This window comes from Budorcas taxicolor, chromosome 14, assembly GCF_023091745.1.
Source record: "Budorcas taxicolor isolate Tak-1 chromosome 14, Takin1.1, whole genome shotgun sequence".
Classification (NCBI taxonomy): domain Eukaryota; kingdom Metazoa; phylum Chordata; class Mammalia; order Artiodactyla; family Bovidae; genus Budorcas; species Budorcas taxicolor.
The window spans coordinates 42,909,913-42,931,646 of record NC_068923.1 but is presented as its reverse complement, the minus strand read 5'-3'; positions in this window follow the sequence as shown (position 1 = coordinate 42,931,646).

Sequence of the window (21,734 nt, the reverse complement as noted above, 5' to 3'; positions counted from 1 at the left end):
TTGTTGCTCTTATGAAGGGATGGACTTTGAGAGTTCCTTATTTCACCATTTACACTATCACCCCAAAACATTCTCTTTTGTAAGTATATTAGTATTTGTAATTTTTATTCTTTTTTTCTGGAGATCCCCCAAATTATGTAAGTATGAAGTCCTATAAAAACCTGAATCTATTCTTATTCATGACAGTGACTGATTGTGAATGGAGCTGTCAACTTAAAAAATACCCACAACCTAAAAGTTGAGAGTTATGATTATTCTGTGGAAATTTTTAGAAGCTAATCCCAGAAGGCAGCATCTCAAGTAACCCTGAGAGAACTGCTCTGAAGAGATGAGGGGAGGAGCCAGGTTGTATAGAAGTTTGGGTTTTCCCAGGCAAGAATACTGGAGTGGGTTGCCATTTACTCCTCCAGGAATCAAACCCAATTCTCTTGTGTCTCCTGCATTGGCAGGCAAATTCTTTACCCCTGTACCATGAATGTCTGGGATACATGAGATCACAGTATGAGATCACACTTCAGAGGCTCATTCATCACCTCTCTGGATAAACTTTTAAGTACTGGGCATCCTGAATCTGGAGTCAAAACAGTCCATGACTGGGAAAGAAGAGGTGTGTGTGTAAGAGACAGAATTAGGGAAGCAATAAGAGATAATTACTCAGAGCCAAAAGGAAACACAAAATTCTACAGCCTAATTTTTGGAACTGGTGAGGCTTTATAATAGCTATTCACTTCTAATCATCCTCAAATAATAAATGAATAGAACAGTCAATGCTATTAGAATAATTTACATTCATCAAGAATAATAAATGAGGGGAAGAGGTTGTTATTCAGATTTCTCTAAAAATAGCAAAGAGAGAGGAAAAAGGAGAACTACTATTGTCTTTCTGTCTGGCAATGACTTGTGCAGTGGCAGTAGGATTTCTGGGACACTGGGGTTGGCAGAGAGGGAGATGGAGCCAAACGTGCTTGCAGCCAGTGCCTCTGGCTTGGCTGGACCCCAAAGTCGGCTGCAACAATGATGAATCCTCCTGGTTATTCCAGCTCCAAAAAAGCAAAAGACCTTCCTGCTTTTACTAATGTTTTGTCCCCAGTGGGTTGCCTCTTCCTCTCATTAATCTTTAGTTTATGAACTCCGTTGGCAAGAGGCACACAAATCATGAATAAAGCTCACACAGAGGTAGATGGTGTTGACAGCTCCTGGACACAGAGGGCAGTTCACTCACTGGCAGTAGCTCTGAGTCAGCATCAACTTCTGGCATCTCTGGTTTAGCCACACGAAGCCGATGTGATGCAGATGTGGTCTGTGTCTTCTTCACCTGTAAATCCTAGCCAAGCCTCTCAGTAAAATATGAAGTGAGGATGAGCCCTGGGGACAAAGTTAGGCATGGGGAGAAAGGGGAAGAATTCTAGACCAGCCTCCCATCGGTTCAACCTTCAGGTCTTGAACTGCCATTAGCACCATCCGTTGGCTGTTAGTGGCAGCCTGCCTGTGTTGCTGAGCACCAAGATGCAGCCTTGTAGGGAGTTATTCTCTACTCATCTCTTGCTCTTATTAGTGAAGAACCTGAGCATTCACGCAGTCCAGGGGAGGTTGTGTCAAGACAAACCAGAACCTGCATCCAACCCCCTTTGGTACCTTGGGTCTGTCAGGGGAGTTAAAACTTCAGGCCAGCTTCCATCAGTGTTGATGGTGGGTTTCCTATCAGGGGCTCAGTTGTGGTTTTCCACAACCCAATCTCATGGGCTGGGCCATACCAGCCAATCATTTTTTTAAATAATTAAACTTCCCAGAGGGCTAATGTAGTTCTAAATCAAGATCTAAAAAAATTTTTTACACTCATAGTTGCCTCCACACAATGTAATTCACTAGATCTAATTTATAGGAAAGGGCTATCACCCAGCTTTCTTTGGCAACATCCAAGACCCAGAGGGCAGGGGCTTTGTTGGGAGTGGAGAGTTAATAGCTTAAGCCATCTCTAAAGAGCTTTTCTTATGGATCCATTGGTAAAGAATCTGCCTGCAATGAAGGAGACTCAGGTTTGATCCTTGGGTCAGGAAAATCCCCTGAAGGAGGAAATGACAACCCACTCCAGTAATCTTGCCTGGAGAATTCTTTGGACTGAGAAGCCTGGCAGGCTACAGTCCATGGGGCACAAGAGTGGGATATGACTGAGCGACTAAACCACCACCAAATGTCTCATTACTGAAGTGAAATTTCTTTATGGCTTGTACTAGCTTGAAATATCTGTGGTTGAATATTTTTAAAAGTAATTAACAAGTCCATCTTTCACAAAGGGGCAGGATTCTCAGATAAAATACAGAATGCCGAGTTAAATTTAAAATTTAGAAAAACAATAAATAACTCTTAGTATAAGTGTGTCCCCACTATTGCACAAGACTTGCTTATAATAAAAATTTATTCATTGTCTATCTGAAATCCAAATTTAGCTTAGTGTCCTATATTTTAATTTGCTAAACCTGGCAACCCTAGAAAGGGGATTATATCATACAAGTATTTGTTCAGTGGTGGAAGAAATGCTGCTTTTTATGTGTGATTAGGAGTTCTTCATCAATATGTGTACCTTGTGGAATTACTCGTGAACTTGTTGAAAAAGTAACACTCTAAAGTCTCTTAAACTGTTATTAACATGTGACTTACATTGTGAATAAAACACCAATAAATATGTATTATGCTGAAATAAATAGGATACACAAATGGCTCCAAATACAATATCATTTGATTCCTAATGCCATAATCAAATGGTTTCATGCGAATGAAATAACTGGTTGTTATCAGTGCAATGATGCTGTGAAACAGCCCTACTGTCAGGTAACCTTATCTTTTATGCACTTTTCAAAATGCCTAAAATGTCACACTAAAGAACTTCTGGAATTAAATAATGCCTTGCTATTTCTGAGGTGAGATGCCTGCTGAGTTTAAATCATAAGAAAAAAAAAAAGGAAGAAAGAAAAAGAAATGCTGGTAATTTTTCTACAAAATTAGGTAGTTATCTTATTCTGTGAGAGAACTATATTAACATATTTTAGGTTAAGCTAAACATTTTGGTAAATGTTTAGCAACAACAATCAATATTTCCAAATAAACTGATCATTCCAAGGATAAGTCAAAAGGTTGAGGTGCAGAGGTTGAGTCTCTGAAATAAACTGAGAGTTACCAGTGCTCACTGAAGAGTTTTCTACTAAGTTTTTTCTTTTATTTGGCAATAATGATGTTTTCCTGTCAGGTTTTAACTCCTTGAATCTCTCATCCACTTCATTCCTCACTGGGGCCATTTGATACCTTTTAGTTAGGTTCATGCTATGCCAGTCTCATCTGGCACCATCATCTCAACCAAAGGCAGGAGAAAATTAGGAAAATCTGGCCAATATTTGGTAATTCTGCATCTCATCACCATCATAGCCTGTCTGTTCCTGGTCTTGTGTCTCAATAATAGTAATCATGACTGGTTTGGCTCCCAGATAAGAAACTCAAAAGTATATGATACACTTACACCTCATCAATAGGTGGTTCCATGAGTTTCCAACATCCAAATCATCTCTTCTACCCAATTACCTCTTTCGTTATTCAAATAAAGTTCTTACAATTTAGAGTAAGACAATAATACCTTAGGTGGTGAGGAGAAGCCCCACATAGTAATAGGGAGAGGAGATTTTACAGCTCTAGCCTTTCCTCATTACAATACTCATGTTTTAGCTAGTTGGGATCTTGATACATAAAAGAGAGAGAACATCAGCTAAAAAGAATAATATAAAGATAAATCAAGTGAGCACAGCTGGATATAGAGAAAGAAGAAAGGACACGACAGTGTGGAGCTCTGAGCACCTTAAAGTTGGGACGCGTGTTACAAGCTTGGAAAGGCTTGAGATCTTGGGATTCCACTGAATGTGCAGGAAGAAAACACCAAAGACAGTTTTTCTCTTTTACACATTTTGCCTTCAACTAGTTGATTTTGCTCACGGTTATGAGTTACATTTTCCTACTTCTTTTCAAGTGTGGTACCTATTAAAAATTAGATGATAGATATTCTAAATGTTGCAATAGCCAATGTTTGAGTTTTCTTGTTTTCGTTGTTTGGATTTTGTGTCTGGATTCTGTTGTCTTTCTTTAGAGTGTTGATTTGTCTTACAGAGAGTAGATTTAGTTATAGATTAGCTTGACAGTTTTAAGGTTTTTGTTTTTGTTTTTGTGTTTTTTTAGGCAGGTCTTGAATAGCCTTTCCTCATGGTCAAGTTTGGTACTAAACTCCTAGGTCATGACCTTGACGGAGGCTTTACTGACTGTACTTGATGTTCAAGGAAGTCTCTGCACTCTGGCCGTCAGGACTATCCTGGTCAAGCTTGAGTAGCTTTATACCTTGCAGCGCTCAAGTAATTATTCTTTCCCTGGTATTTGCTGTTTCCCCAGCTTCATGGAGTCTCACCCCTATACATGTCACATTTAGTATTAGATGGAAGATTTAAGACCGTCCATATTTAGGTTTTTGGAACTCTTCATCTTATACTTTTCCATGTAAATTATGGTCATCTTTGCCTCCCCAGTCTTTGATCTGCCTCTTTAGCTTAGAAGCCTTCATTCATCCAGTCAACAAATATTGACTGTGAACCTACTATATGCCAGGTATGCTGTTCGGGATGCATGGAAATATTAGTGTAAAAACCACACAAATCCCCTAATTTTAGAGGGAGATTACATTTGCATATGTGGGAGACAAGCCAATAGAATAAAAAGAGAATAAACAAATAATAAAAACATCAATCATATGTTAGAAGATGATAAGCAGCTCTGTAGAAAACAAAATTGAGCAGGTTACAAGACATCAGGATAGAGGTTACATTTTTTAAAAATAGGTGATAAGCATGTGTGCATGCTATGTTGATTCAGTTATGTCCGACTCTTTGCCACCCTAGGGACAGGGGCCCACTAAGTTATTCTGTCCAGTTTTCAGTTAAGAATACTGGAGTGGGTTGCCATGCCCTCCTCCAGGGGACCTTCCTAACCTAGGGATCGAACCCTCATCTCTTACATCTGCTGCATTGGCAGGCAGGTTCTTTACCACTAGTGCCACCTGGGAAGCCCTAGGTGGTAAGGGTGGGACCTTATTCAAAATGAGGTAAAGGATATAGCGTGTGAATATCTAAGAGGAAAGCTGAGGACACAGAGGATGTTCTTGGCATTCTGAAGGATCAGCAGAGTCACTGTGTGTAGGTCTAAGTGAGCTCTGTGAGGCCCTTGTTAGCCAAATCACCAGGACTTTGGCTTCTACTCTGAGCAAAGTAGAGAGCCATTGCAGGATTTGTAACAGAATGATATGGTATGACTTACATTTTAAAAGAAATACTTTTGCTGCTGTGTTGTGAATGGACAGTAGAGACACAAACTGGGAAACAGAGAAGCCTAGTTGAAAGGTCCTTGCAGTGTTTGTGATCAATGGGCAAGTGTGGTGCAATAGAGACAGCAAAAAGTGATTAGATTCAGGTAAATATTTTCAAGGTAAAGGACACAGAATCATATAAAATAATGATTATGAGCATGAAAGAGAGATAAAGAGGAATCTTAATTAACTAGAAAGTTTGGGACTGAGACACAGGAAGGGTAAAGCTGCTCTTCAGCGAGACAGAGAAAGCTATGGACAAGGCAGATTAGTGGGAAGAGTATCACGAGCTGAGTTTTAGTTTGAACTATGCGATTTTCAATAGATATTCAAATGAAGATACCAAGTGGGCAGGGGAACATAGGAACCTCAGAAGAAATATCCGAGTTAGAGATATAAATTTTGGAGTTTCTTTGCATAGAAATTACATTTTAAAACATGAGATTCAATGCCATCACCTGGGTGGGACTATAGAGTAATAAGAAAAGATAGAAATACGGGGAACCACAACATTAAGAGGTCATGGAGAAGCAGCAGCAGCAGCAAAGAAGATTGAGAAGTATCTAGCAGGTTGTTAAAACCAAGAGAGTATGATGTCCTAGAAGCAAAATGCTGAAAGTGTATCACAGAGAAAGAAGTTCTCCACTCTGGTAACTGCTGCTGATTAGTCAAGTATATAAGGACTGAAAACTGGTTATTGAGTTTATTTATTTATTTTTTTTTTAATTTTTATTTTTACTTTATTTTACTTTACAATATTGTATAGGTTTTGCCATACATTGACATGAATCCAGCACGGGTGTATATGCGTTAGAAATGTAAAGGTTATTGTCTGCTCAGATGCTCAGTAGAATCCGACTGTTTGTGACCCCATGGACTGTAGCCCTCCAGGCTCCTCTGTCCTTGGGTTCTCCCCCCAAGAATACTGGAGTGGGGTGCCTTTTCCTCCTCCAAGGGATCTTCCTGACCCAGGGACTGAGCCCACATCTCTTAAGTCTTCTGCATTGTCATGCAGATTATTTCACCACTAGCGCCACCTGGGAAGCCCATAAAGGTTACTGGAGACTTGGTAAGAAGAGTTCTGATGGGGAGAGTGGGGACCAAAGCCTGATCAGAGTTGACTCAGAGGGAATAAGAGAAGAGGAACAGGACACACTAGTTCAGTAAGAACAGGAAGCACTAATTCAGTAAGTTTCATCAAGAAGTTCATCAGTTAGGGAAGAAGAATGAAGGAATGGTAGCTAAAGAGGAAAGAAGAATCAAGAAAAGATTTTAAGATAAAAGAAATAACAGTACATGCTTTGTTGATGGGGAGGCTCCCTATTTGCAGGGCAGGAATAGAGACAGATGTAGAGAGTGCGCATATGGACATGAGCAGGGGGGAAGGGGAAGGAGAGGGTGGGACAAAGTGGGAGATTAGGACTGACGTATATATGTGACCATGTGTAAAGCAGGCGGCTAGCGGGAGCGGGAGGCATAGCACACGGAGCTCAGCTCTGACCCAGAGCGATGAGTTGGGAGGTGGGTGGGAGAGGGGTCCAAGAGGTGGGGGATGTATGTATTGGAAAAGATCCCAATGCTGGGAAAGATGGAAATGAAAAGGAGAAGAGGGTGGCAGAGGATGAGATGGTTAGATAGCATCACTGACTCAAGGGACATGAATCTGAGCAAACTCCTGGAGATAGTGTGGGCCAGGGCAGCCTGGAATGCTGCAGTCCACGGTGTCGCAGAGAGTCAGACACGACTTAGTAGCTGAACAACAACCACGTCCAGCTGGGTTAATGCTGGTATTAGAAATCTGATCAAGGACAAAGACACGGCATCTTTATCTAGGTAGCAGGGAAAATGAGCAAATTTGTGAGCCAGGCAGCTGCCCCAGAGCACTAGGATCTCAGGGACACATTGTTGAGGTGATGAAACACCGCTGGAGATGGAAAAAAAAAAAACACACAGAAAAATAAAATTTCCCCAAACTCTTCACAAGGGATTCTGTGGTTGTTAAAAAATATTCTTCTCAGATCTGAACTTGATTTTGTCAGTGGATCTTCATAATGGCTTCCTTCTACTCATTTTGATTTTGATTTTTAATATTATCTCTATGAGGGCTACTTAGGGATATATGGAGTTGTGAAGCATGGATATTTTAAGCAAAGCTCATTGTTTACAAGGATCCAAAATTCATTTTAGCTGACCCTAAAAATAAGGGATTTATTATAAAACAAACAAGCCAAAGAACATCTTTTCCCCACAAAAAAGAAAATCTCTCCTACACTCCTCATGGGTAGTGGCATGGGAAGAAACTCGAGGTTCTGTCTTGTCCAGCTCAGAAGCCATGTGGCTACAACCCTCTCTGATTCTTTCTACTCTTCCTTTCAGTCAATTTCATATTTACAAATGAACCAACCTGGCCTCCAGCCCTGGCCTGTTTGTCCTCAGAGGCCCCACAGAGATGCCACCGATGACCAAGGTCTTTGTGTCTCTCTATCAACCTTTTCAAGAGGGATCCTGTCTCTCACAATTACTCAGAGTAACTGGCTTGTCAACTGATAGGTTTCAGTAGATCAATGTCTACCAAAGGCTAATCTACCAGCTGTAAACAGAAAAAGCTCTGGTTACACAACCATGGGGCCATCAATGATGATTATTTCCAGAACAAAGGACTACAGATGCATAAACATGTCTATCACAAGAAAAATCAAAGGATCCCTTTTTAATATGCTTTCTATCAATGCCAATTTCATGTTTTTGATTAAGTAAGCAGGAAGAAATGTCTAAGCCATAACAATTCCACCTCTGGCCACTTCCCTTTCCCCTGGCCACTTCAGAATGAATTTTGTAAATTAGATTTTTTTTTGAGGTAACTTTGTATATAGACTCTCTGCTAAAGCTGTAGCCAATAAAGGCAGCAGAATTAAAATGAATCTAAGTTTTACCAAAAAGCTTCAAGAGGAACAAGGAACCCATGCAAGAGGTGGGGGTGTGGGAAAGTGCCTGAGTGAATATTTTAATTAACTCACATGTAATTTTAATTAAAAACATAATGTGTCAGGGAAATGAATAATGCCTTAGGGCAGTAAAATAGCTGAGTTTCTTGCTTAATCTTCTGCTTCATCTCTCTCATGGCAAGTGTATATTATTGTTAAGAAAAGATTTTCTTCTTCTCTTTCATAGTCAAAGAGAACCCCTGCTGACAAAATGAGTTGAACAAAATAACAAAGTTATACAGAAATATGCTGTGTGAGGGCTCTCCTTTGCTTTCTTAACTCAGAGTCCCTGGTTTCCTTTGGCTTGGTCACTTCCTCTCTCAGAACACACCCTTTCCAGAAAGCAGATAGCTGGATTTAACTAAGGCCTCTAACCTCATTCTTGACAAAATTTGTTATCCTTTTGTGATTAGGATTATAATGAAAAGGCAACAATCTCTTCCTTCACCCTAGAGGTTAAGCATCCAAGAATGTCTTGTTCCTAGTGTGGTTCAAAAATAAATAACCCTGACTTGGAGTTATATAATTTGGGTTTACGTCATCTCTTTTTGCAAATTCACTGTGAAGCTTCCTGAACTTTAGTTACCTACCAGCTATAGGGAGTAATTCCTACCTCCAAGGGCTGCAGAAAAGGGTATAAGGTACCATGGACATGGCAGTGGTCACCTCTCATTAAGGATTTTACACTGGTGTAATAGAAATATTTTGTTGCTTTGTTTTTGTATAACTCACCATTGCCTCCTAAGAGAGAGTGGTCTCAGTAACTGTGTCATTAATAAAGGGAGGAGGGGAACTCGGCAGAAGGTTCTGGGTACTGTGTGATGAAAGAACAGAGAAGAAAACTACTCTGGGTCCAGTTAGGGAGATGAAAGTTTCGAAAACAAACATATCCCATGAGCATTTTTAAATGATACAGTGTTGATATTTGTATAGTCTTCTCTTCTATTTCCCGGGTTAAACCTACAGAAAATTCCACATTGCTCACTATGGATCTACGGGTTGGTGAATTCCTTATGAAAACTGCATGGAGCTATTATACAAAGTCCTATCCCAAGAAGTCTGGTAGACGGACAGCTGACTTTTAGGTTTCACTAGAATTGTGATAAAAGCCTGACCCTTCTAACAGGAAGTGCTCACCATCGTGATATTCTGTCCTCTAACCCCAGCACCAGCACCTGTCGGCTTCCAGGGCCAAAGAAAAGGGGTTGTCCCTTACAGTCTTGCATTTTAGAGTTACTCTTGGTTCCTAGAAGTCCCAGGGTCCCTCTTCTACCACCTCTAGCAGCCAAATTATGGAAAATACAGTACTCAGCATTAATGATAGCCACTGTGATACTCGATTTGTCTCCAAAACTTGTGGTTAAGCCAGGAAGACAAATCTATGTTGTGTCTGTATAGTGCTTCTTCTTCTGAAAAGTTCTGAAGCCAGAGTAGAGTGAGCCTACCTAAACTGCCTACAACCACAAAGATGTTGCTACAAGAAAAAATGGACAAGATCAAAAGCTGCGCAGGATGTTAAGGCCTGAGAAATCAGAATTTGTGTCCACACATTGGAAAGTCTAAGAGATCCAGCCACCAGTAGTAAGTCAGGTCATTGAGTTAGCAATATGGGCTCCCAAAGGGTTCACTTCCTAGGAGTCACAGCTCTATATTCCTTGAGGAACCAACCATGGTGTAGCCTATGGGTGGCTTGGACTTGAATAAAGGGCTAGCATCACCTCGTCAGCTATGCCCTCTAATTTTTTAATTTGTAGCCACCTGGCCAGGTCCTTACTTTGCACTGAGGAGGAGCACAGGCTTCCTGGCTCTCCCTAGGCTCAAGGAGAGCTCCTAGAGTCTGGAAGGATGTTCTCTGTTCCTTACTCTTCCTCTGACCTCTTGTGAATCAGTGAAGTAATCACTCCAGTAAACCCAGAGGACTTGAGAAAAACCCCTCCTTACTTCTTTCCACATATTATCCATAAAGCACTTGTTCCAATTAGTTCTCCCATCTAGATTAGTTACCCTAAACTCAACCTATATATACTAAATTCTATCACTTTCTCCAAATTTCCCAAAGGAGACATACTCTATCTTTAAGGAGATCGTAGGACTGCCAATGAGCATGCACATAGTCTATTCACTATGTTGTGATAGTTTCAAGTATGCTGCGGCTGCTTAGTCGCTTGAGTCGTGTCGGATTCTTTGCGACCTCCTCTGTCCATGGAACGCTCCAGGCAAGAATACTAGAATGGGTTGCCATGCCCTCCTCCAGGGGATCTTCCTAACCCAGGGATCAAACCCAGGTCACCTGCACTGCAAGCAGATTCTTTACCACTGAGCTACTTGGGAAGCCCAGTTTCAGGCATACAGCAAAGTAATTCAGATATACATATACATATATCCATTCTCTTTCACATTCTTTTCCCATGTAGGTTGTTACATAATATTGAGCAGAGTTCCCTGTGATCTACAGTAGGACCTTATTGGTTATCCATTTTAAATATAGAAATAAAAGTTGATCCTAAAGTCTCTAACTAATCCTTCCCCTCTGGTAACTATAAGTTTGTTCTTGGAGTTTGTGAGCCTTTTGGTTATCTTGGAAGGATTTGATTCTGGTCACACTGCAAATAACTCTTAGTTTTCAGTCTCTACTCTGTAGTGTATGTAGCTAAATTCCTAAAAATTTCTTGAGCTCAGCTTTTGGTAGAACAAAAGTAGTGTGTCAGGCTCAGTTGAGACAGAATAGGTAGACATGTCATGAAGAGAAATGGTAGGAATTGAGGCTGGGGACGATGGGACTTGGTATTCATCACAGTTTTGAGTATGACTAGCCTGAAATCAGGGACTTCCCCAGGGAGTTCCAGTTCAGGGGACACTAAGAGCTGCCTTAGAAGCCATTCAAGGCTCTCTGGGACAACCAAGGCTCAGGATGGTGCTTCAGGACACCCATAGCTCCATCCAATGTCTTATTGCAGATAAAGCATTGCCATTTACTAAGGTTCCTATTTTTCTCCCATTACCAGAGAGGATGTTGGTGAATGGATACATGTTTGTCTGTCCCTTGAAACCATAAAAATGTGAACTGCCCTAACCACCTGGACCACACTTATGGAGAAAGGGATGCTTAAAGAGAAAAGTCTAAGGTATAGAAATTGAGAATATTCAGGCTGCTTTGGGTGTGGATTCTCATCACTGCCGTGGCAATGGGAATAAAATTATTTTCCAACACCCAGGGGACTTTCCACTTCCACTAGATATAAAGTAATTTTTATTAGATTATTATCATTTTAATGGATACTAATCAGCTGGTAAACATACGCACAAAGCTTACATCAACACCTGTTCTCTGCTGGTATGGCGATCTCTTTGCAGCATTCCACATACACGGGCTTAGTTCATTAAATACTAAATACTATATTAATAATTGACTTCTTTGGAAACAAACTAGCCCCAATGCTGTGTGTTCTGTTTTAATTTTCCTTGTAGAGGAGCAAAAAACACAGAAAGCTTCTTGTACAGGGTATTTTAACCAAGTAATCACAATTATTACTGCAAACAACAGTTCTGATGCTTTTTTGCTGCTTTCCAGGGACTTGTGAAAAATTCCGCCGTTATTCCCTTTGCAAGACTACTCATTTCATTTAGCTTTTAAAGGCTATTTCTATCATGTTTCAACTGCAGCATCTCACTTTTTGAAGCCAAAATACAATCTACATTTCTTTCTTTCTTTTTTTTTAAAGGCAAATAAGAAATCAGAATCTTATCTACTTAGTTTATTAAATTTACTGTCTGCAATTTGGATTCAACATTTTTTAAAATAATATTTAACTCTTAATTTGATATTTATTTAATCTATAAGAATAAGGATAAAAGTAAGGAAACCAAATAGGGAAATAAAGTCAAATGAGGCCAGGAAAATAGGGTAAACTCATTCTTAAATTTTTATTGGAATATAGTTGCTTTACAATGTTGTGTCAGCTTCTACTGCACAGCAAAATGAATCAGCTGTTTCTTTTTTGGGTTTCCTTCCCATTTAGGTCACCACAGAGAACTGAGTAGAGTTCCCTCAGCTATATGGTATGTTCTCACTAGTTATCTATTTTACACATAGTATCAGTTCAATTCAGTTCAATTCATTTCAGTTGCTCATTTGTGCTGGACTCTTTGTGACCCCTTGGATTGCAGCAAGCCAGGCTTCCCTGTCTATCACCAACTGCTGGAGCTTGCTCAAACTCATGTCCATCGACTAAGCGAGGTCATACAACTATCTCATCCTCTGCCGTCCCTTTCTCCTCTGCCTTCGGTCTTTCCCAGCATTAGGGTCTTTGCCAATAAGTCAGTTCTTCGCATCAGGTGGCCAAAGTATTGGAGTTTCAGCTTCAGCATCTGTCCTTCCAATGAATATTCAGGACTGATTTCCTTTAAGATTGACTGATCTCCTTGCTGTCCAAGGGACTCTCAAGAGTCTTGTCCAACACCACAGTTCAAAAGCATCAGTTCTTTGGTGCTCAGCTTTCTTTTACTCTCACACCCATACATGACTACTGGAAAAACCATAGCTTTGACTGGAGGGACCTTTGATACATAGTACATAGTATCAATAGTGTAGGTATATCAACCCCAATCTCCCAATTCATCCCACCCTATTGGTGTACATATGTTTGTTCTCTATGTCTGTGTCTCTACTTTTGTTTTGCAAATATCACTATGCCATTTTCTAGATTCCACATATATGCATTAATATATGTTATTTGTTTTTCTCTTTCTGACTTCACTCATTTTTTAACCAGTAAGTCACTGTAAGTATGTTCCTCCTGGGCTCCCGCTGGGAAGCGTAATATAATATAAAAATACTAACACTGATGATGTGGTGACTCTACATAATATACACTGTGCCAGGGTTGTGGTTTACATTTTTTTGTTAAAGCCTGTATGGTAGCTATTTTTATCTCCATTTTTAAGATAAGTACACTTAGGTTTGGGCTTCTCTTGTGGCTCAGCTGGTAAAGAATCCACCTGCAATGCAGGAGACCTGGGTTCTATCCCTGGGTTGGGAAGGGAAAGGCTACCCACTCTAGTATTCTGGACTGTATAGTCTATGGGGTCGCAAAGAGTCGGACATGACTGAGCGACTTTCACTTCACTGGATCACCTAATGCTTAAGTAAGTCAAGTCGCTCAGTCGTGTCTGACTCTTTGCGACCCCATGGCCTGTAGCCCACCAGGCTCCTCCGTCAATGGGATTCTCCAGACAAGAACACTGACTGGAGTGGGTTGCCATTTTCTTCTCCAGGGGATATTCCCGACCCTGGGATCGAACCCAGGTCTCCTGCATTGCAGGCAGATGCTTTAACCTCTGAGCCACCAGGGATGCTTGAAAGTGAAAATGAAAGTTTGCTCAGTCGAGTCCAACTCTCTGCAACCCCACAGACTACACAGTCCATGGAATTCTCCAGGCCAGAATACTGAAGTGGATAGCCTTTCCCCTCTCCAGGGGATCTTCCCAACCCAGGGCTTGAACCCAGGTCTCCCGCATTGTGGACAAATTCTTTACCCGCTGAGCCACCAGGGAAGCCCCACCGGAGATGCTTAGTTGTGTTTAAAAGTGACTTACTTACATGATGTTCTGAGAACCATACTTGTATAACTTCAGTTCTGTGTGGTGGGGTAGAGGGCAGACACCACATCAAGGTGTCCCAGTGGTCTTCTCACTGCCTTTTTGGTCCCAGGTCTCCAGACCCACAGGCAGCCAACAGTGAGGCTTGCAGCTTTGGTCTCACTTTTGTTTGAACAACTCAGGTCTACCCAGAAGCACTCTTTGAGTAGCTGGAGCCTGCTGCTCCGATGAGTGAACCCAGATGGTGGCACCCTCCTACTGATTCTTCTCTGTGGGCCACAATTTCTTGTTGTGACCTTGTCACCGCTTCTACAGACTGCAAGCTACTTGGTGTCTGAATTATTGTTAAGCTTGCCTTAACATTTGGACGCTTTCTTTGGCCTCTTAGTAGCACCTCCACAGCCGTCTCTCAAACCTATTCAATTCTTGTGAGCTACATTCACTGACTCTGCCCAAGGCTGCCTCAATGCTCATTGTCTCAGTCTCAAGATGGAAAAATAACTCTGCCCTTCTCACTCCACCAGTCTTGAGCATCTATACCGCCAATATGAGTCCCATTGTTGTCATTTTTCTCCCCATAGCATTATTTTGCTTTGGCATTTTATTTATTCTTTTTCTTTTTAACAATTTTTAATTTCTATATTGGAGTATAGTTGATTAACAATGTTGTGTCAGTTTCAGGTATACAGCAAAATGTATTAATATATGCAGCTACCATTGCAGTTATTTTAGTACAATTATTTTTCTTCTTTTCTATTAGCCTCAGTTTTCCCTGACATATTTGTCAAAATGAAGATAAAGTAGTTAAAAATCTCTGAAGAGAGCCTCTCCATTTTGAGCCTGGTATAGCAGCTTAGTTCTCCAGTTACACTTCCATGCATCCAACTAACAAATGTGTAACAACACTCACCCAGGAGAATTACAGTGGACTGAGGCTGCCAATTTATCGCTGCTGCTAAGAAGGTGTGAGGCAGTTGCTGCCCTTCTAAGCTAGAGCTCAATGAACAAAACAATCTTTCTCTATGTCTTCACAGAGCTTGTGTGACTGGCAATATTATTTTTATTTAATTAACTTTCAGTTAGTATTTCTCAAGGGTAGATAGGAATAAAAATTCTAAAATTTTCTTATAAGATGTGAATAATTCCTGCAAATACTTTTAAACAGTAAGAAGAAAAAGAACACAACTTCAGTATTTCATAGCTTTAGTTGTCAGTTCAGTATTTGTCTGCCTCATCAAGTCAAACCCACAGCTTTTTGATGACCACTAGGAGAAGGCAATGGCACCCCACTCCAGTACTCTTGCCTAGAAAATCCCATGGAGAGAGGAGCCTGGTAGGCTGCAGTCCATGGGGTCGCTAAGAGTCGGACACCACTGAGCGACTTCACTTTCATTTTCATGCATTGGAGAGGGCAATGGCAACCTACTCCAGTGTTCTTGCCTGGAGAATCCCAGGGACGGGGGAGCCTGGTGGGCTGCCGTCTCTGGGGTCGCACAGAGTCGGACACAGCTGAGCAACTGAACTGAACTGAACTGAAGCAATGTATAAAGCACCCATTCTGTACAAGGCACCCACCATATAAAAGGCACCCACCTTGTACAAGGCACCCATCATGTAGAGTTCTGATGGGATACTCTCAACCTAAAGCTCTGCCTCCTTCAGGTCAAACATCTGCTTCCTCCTTGTTTTCTCACCATGATACTAACTGACATGGCTCTCTCTCTTAACAGTCACCATAGCACCAGGGACAATTTTTGGAATTTCAGCGGCCATGTTGGGGAGTTTTTAACAGGAAAGAGATTATTTAATTGACATTAGCTTAGAACCAAAAGCAAAGATGCTTTTATGAGAAAGTTGTTTCCTTTGCCTAAAAGATGACTTTGTTTAACAGAGGGGACGAGCTTTCCTCTGTGGATTTTTTTTTCTTTTTCTTAAAAAAAAAAAATATATTCAGGGATTAGTAAATGCTGGCTTCCCCACCCACCCACCCCATGTGGTTTGTGGGATCTTAGTTCCCCAGTCAGAGATTGAACCCTAGGACATAGCCATGAAAGGGCCAAGCCCTAATCATTGGACTGCCAGGGAGTTCCCAAATGCTAGCTTTTTAATTGTTATGATGAAATTGTCAAGCTCTGTCTAAACCAGTTGTGGATCACTCTCTTGTGTACATGTATGTCAAGCTGTTATCTATATCCAAACTTAATTTCCTTACGCAGGAAATGTAATTGCTTTTGTATATTAATCTTCTATCTTGCAACCTTGCTAGAATCACCTAGTAGTTCCAGCAGCCTTTGTTGTTGTTGTTGATTCTTTGGAGGTGTTTCCTACATAGATAATCATGTCATATAATTACTTTTTACAGCAGTAATTTCATATTTTTATGAAGTTGAATCCCTCTCATTTGTTTTCTATTCCTCTTCCTTCTTTTTCAACTCTCTTAGGAAACATTCAAGGTTAACTGATATAAAAAGTCAGTACCCACTCAAATATTTAGTCCAGATAAATAGTCTAAAATGTCCCAAAGAAAGTAAAAATTAGTTATTAACTGTGTTTCTCTTTGTGTTTTGTTTTGTGTTTCTCTTTATATATTTTGTGTTTCTATTTATCTATATTTACATGGTAGCTTCGGTTACTATAGTTACAAGATTTTAAAAAAGCTGTAGTTCTGAGACAAAAGATGTGCATTAGTATGATTAAAAGACACTAAAAAAATTAGCTTACTGTATAAGAATAATGTTACAGTAAATTTCTTAAGATTTAACCGTCTTTAATATCCTACAATAGTTTGGTGAATTAAATAGAGTGTCACTGTTTTCATAACTTGTTTAAAATTTAAAATTATATAAAATTATAATCAACTAAATGGAGTGATAATGATGAATAACTTCTTTAAGATTTACTTGTATGAAATTCTTACAGTCCTGCAAATCATATGATTTAAGGTGTTAACTAAAATTAGTAATTTCTAGATAATTAAATTTAGATTTTAAGCAAATGATTAGGTTAATTAATAAGTAATCTTTGGAAGCCAATAAAATTTCTAAACAAGCAACAGATGCAAGCATTGGGTAGTTGAGTCTAATTTTAATTTACTCTTATTTATTAAAATGATAATTGATTAACAAAATATGTAAATAATTTTGAATGATGTTATACATATTAAAATAAATAGACAAATAAATATTAAAGTAAATATAATTTATTTATATAAATAATTTAATTTTTTGTATAAATTATATAAATAATTTATTTATATTTTTATAAAATAACATAATTTTTGACTTCTTAAATAAGTGTTCATGTAATAGAATAGCTAAACAATTTCACGATCTTTTGTTCTCAGGTTTTCTGTTGTAATGGAGAGTAAAAAATTGCTCTTTTTCTAAATAATTATTTTGATTAAAGATAATCTGTATAAATGATTATTTAAAGTAGGTACAATAGCTATAGACAAAGGCATATGTGTGTACAAGTCAATGGATTTTTTCTAATTTTTAATTTTAAAACATTATATGATATACTTGTGTTTTGCTGTGTTATATTATACTGTGTGTGGGTGTGTGTGTGTTCAGCTGTGTCTGACTCTTTCAACCCTGTGGACTGTAGCCCACTAGGCCTCTGTCCATGGGATTTCCCAGGCAAGAATACTGGAGTAGGTTGCCATTTCCTCCTCCAGGGGATCTTCTCAACCCAGGAATCAAATCCATGCCTCCTGTGTCTCATGCATTGGCAGGTGGATTCTTTACCACTGCGCTACCTGGAAGGCCCATATTATACTTCACATAATATTAAATAATATACTAAACTTCCAAGGCCCGAAAATTCCATCTTTAACTTTCATAATATTAAGACCAATCCTTTCTAGGATGCACAAGTTATCTTCTACAATAAAAGAATTACTCAGGCTTTTGGAAATTACTTTCAACTGTAGATTCTGCCCCTTTTCAAGCTGATAAGACTAATTAATTCAATAGACTTGTATGATACCTAAGGTTTGTCAGCAGAAAGTAGAAACTGCCTTTCTAAAACACCCACCTAAGTGGTCTCTGCACAATATACAGATTTGATCTTTTGAAAAAGGCACCAGAGAAAAATTGCCCTTGAGCCTTGATGAAAAAGAAGCTAGCAGGTACTATTAACAACACACATAGTAGTAAAACTCCAAACTGTTAACCATTGGGAAAATGTTTGCCAGCCCAAAGGCATACATTGCTTCCTCTTTACTATTGGACATTCATTCCATAAAAGGATCTTAAACAGAAGATTCTCAGGAAATCTGTACAAGTGACAACTGCATAAGTAGAGATCTCCAATCAAAGCTTTGGAACAAGCTGGTGATTGCAAGAGTAGACAGATTCCATGCAAGACAATGAAATAAAGCTGATTTTCTAATTCTTCAGCACTCTTTTCTAAACCTTTGCTGCTGCTAAGTCACTTCAGTTGTGTCTGACTCTTTGTGACCCCATGGACTGTAGCCCACCAGGCTCCTCTCTCCATGGAATTCTTCAGGCAAGAATACTGGAGTGGGTTGCCATTTCCTTCTACATGGGATCTTCCTAACCCAGGGATCGAACCTGCGTCTCCTGCTTGGCAGGCAGATTCATTACCACTGATGCAACAGGGAAGCCTGAACAATGCATCCTATAATATATAAAAAAAAGGATGGATTAACCCTTGTACAGGAATTGACTATGGTCTCTGGACACCCTCCTGATCCTGACAGTCTTGACAATGGAGAAAATTTGAATATCATGGATTAATAACCCATGTTCTGTCTGTCTTCCTCTGACTGAAAAGGAGGACTGATAAAGAAAAGCAGGACCTAACAGCTGAAACCTGGCCTGGCACTATTCATCCTCTGATGCTGCTGGAACTGGCCAGGCACTCAAAGCTAGGCATTGATGTTTTCCAGTTAGACATAAGCCATTCCACAGAACACCCATATTGGATCAGGCCACTTCTGTGACCATGAAGCATCAAGACAAAAACAAGAGCACATCCTAATCACGTCTGGACACAAACACAACATGAACATTTTAAAACCCCATCATTATCAAGCATTCCCCTCTCATGACTAATATATGTAAGCACTGATACTTTAGCAATTACAACTTTAACAGCTGTCTTTATTTTCCCTCTTTTAGATGAGATCTTTTAAGATTGTCCATCAGAATTACTTCTATTTCAACTCAGTATCAAATCCAAAATAAAGATTTGCTTCCCCAAATACTCCCCCAAAGCAACTAAGACAAATCCAAATGTGATATCTATCTATCTATCTATCTATCTATCTATCTATCTATCTATCTATAGAGTACTCCCCAAGGGACATGTTAGAGTACTGCTGCTGCTGCTAAGTCACTTCAGTCATGTCCAACTCTGTGTGACCCCATAGATAGCTCACCAGGCTCCCCCGTCCCTGGGATTCTCCAGGCAAGAACACTGGAGTGGGTTGCAATTTCCTTCTCCAAGGCATGAAAGTGAAAAGTGAAAGTGAAGTCACTCAGTTGTGTCTGACCCTCAGTGACCCCATGGACTGCAACCCACCAGGCTCCTCCGTCCATGGGATTTTCCAGGCAAGAGTACTGGAGTAGGGTGCCATTGCCGTCTCCACGTTAGAGTACTAGGAATAACTATATATATATAGTTATAACATGCCCCATGGGGAGTATTCTTTCTCTCTGGAATAGCAATAAGACCAACTATGGATGTGTTCTTGGTGGTCACTGGGTAAAGGACATTGACAGGGTCAATAAAACACAACTCTTGATTTAAGACATGTTCAGTCCAATGTGGAAACATGCAACTATTTACCAAAATTTATTATATGCAGTTGGGGTGTCCCTGGTGGCTCAGCTAAAGAATCCACCTGCCAACGCAGGAAACATAGGTTCGATGCCTGGGTCTGGAAAAACCCCTGGAGAAGGAAATGGTAACACACTCCAGTATTCTTGTCTGAGAAATCCCATGGACAGAGGAGCCTGGAGGGCTACAGCCCATGGAGTCACAAAGAATCAGACGCAACTTAGCAACTAAACAACAACAATTACATAAAGGTACATAATATGATAGGTTAAACAGTAAAGTGAAGTGAAGTGAAAGTTGCTCAGTCGTGTCTGACTCTTTGCAACCCCGTGGACTGTACAGTCCATGGAACTGTCCAGACCAGAATACTGGAGTGAGTAGCCTTTCCTTTCTCCAGAGGATCTTCCCAACCTAGGGATTGAACCCAAGTCTCCCACATTGCAGGCAATTTCTTTACCAGCTGAGTCACAAGAGAAGCCTGGGTTAAACAGTAGTACTACTGAACTCAGGGACGAATAGGATATATGAATTGAAGATCCAGAGAGAACCAAAAGCTAACTCTAGCATGAAATCTGAGGAAGATATAAATCCCAATTTAGATCTGTTAATATTGCTGTATGTTGGAGTATTCACCTGAGTGTATGAAAAGGCTTCTGGAAATGCAGATTTGGAATTTGGAAGAGAAGACTAGCTTGGAGAAAGAGATAAGTATGGAGGTCAGAAATGAAGATAAAGGTTCTCATGAAGAGACAGTAAAGTAAGTAGAAGGTTGAGGACTGAAATCTGGAAATTTGGAAAATCCCATCAGTTAAGGGTCAGACAGAGATGAAACAGAATGTTCAGAGAGATGAGAAAGGATACCCAGAACAGTTTATGGAGTGTGGTAAACACACAGTATACTTTTTTTCTGAATGAATACACAAAAGTTATCATTTTCAATTACAATTTTACCTCTCAAAATATCAGCATTTCTCCATTTTTGGTAGAATTTACTATGCTTTTTCTGCCACCTTCTTTGGTTAATCTAAAAATCTTGCCATGATCAGTGTCAGACTTTTAGACTTCTCTTTGAGAAACACTGGCAAAGCAAGGATACTCAATCTTATTTTATTTTAAAAATTACTTGCCTGTGTGGTACTGCCTGAGTAGTCACAAGAACCCAGAATATTTAAAATCCATAAACAGAGAAATAGGAAATAGTTAAAGCCTGCTTCTGCAGCAGCTTGGTAAATTTGAATAATCAAATGCATCTTGGAGTAAACTCTTGTGCACATGGCTGTAAACAGCAATCTCCATTCTTTTAAAAGCACAAATCGCTTATTACAACAATTCATAATCATTCTCATTTCAGGTTCTAGATGAGAATAAGTCATTATGAGGGAATTTGTACTTTCCAATTAGAGTGGAGTTTTTTAAAGCAGAGAAACAAATGGCGAATTACTACAAAGGAAAGGAAGTCTACAGTCCATTAATTGAAGAAAAAAAAAAAGAGAACTTAAAACATATCCACATCAAATGAGATAAAAAGTTTCAGTCCCTGGGGAAACCCACAAAGCACATATCCTTTCTCCCAGAATCCCGTGGGACTTTGTATAACAGAGGTAAGACCCTAGCTTGAGCTGTTGTGGAAGAGGAATTTGGTGGGTTGGCCATGCTTTGAAAAGGCCTCCATCCTGGGTGTGTGCCAGGTTTCCTGAGCACCCAGTGCACACAATTACTGCATTTGCATGTGTAAATTGGGTAATGGCGTGCCTAACTATCAGATTTGTATGTGAAAATGCTATCAGCATATGCACTATTGGTTGTGTGCCCACTCAAAGAGGACTTTTAATGGGGTTGCTTTAGTTGGGGAATAAAATTTCTAAGAATTTGAGAGTCAGTCCTACATCCCTGGATCCAGTGTCGATGACCCTATGGATAATTGGCACCCCTTGATAATTACTTTTTTGTTGTAT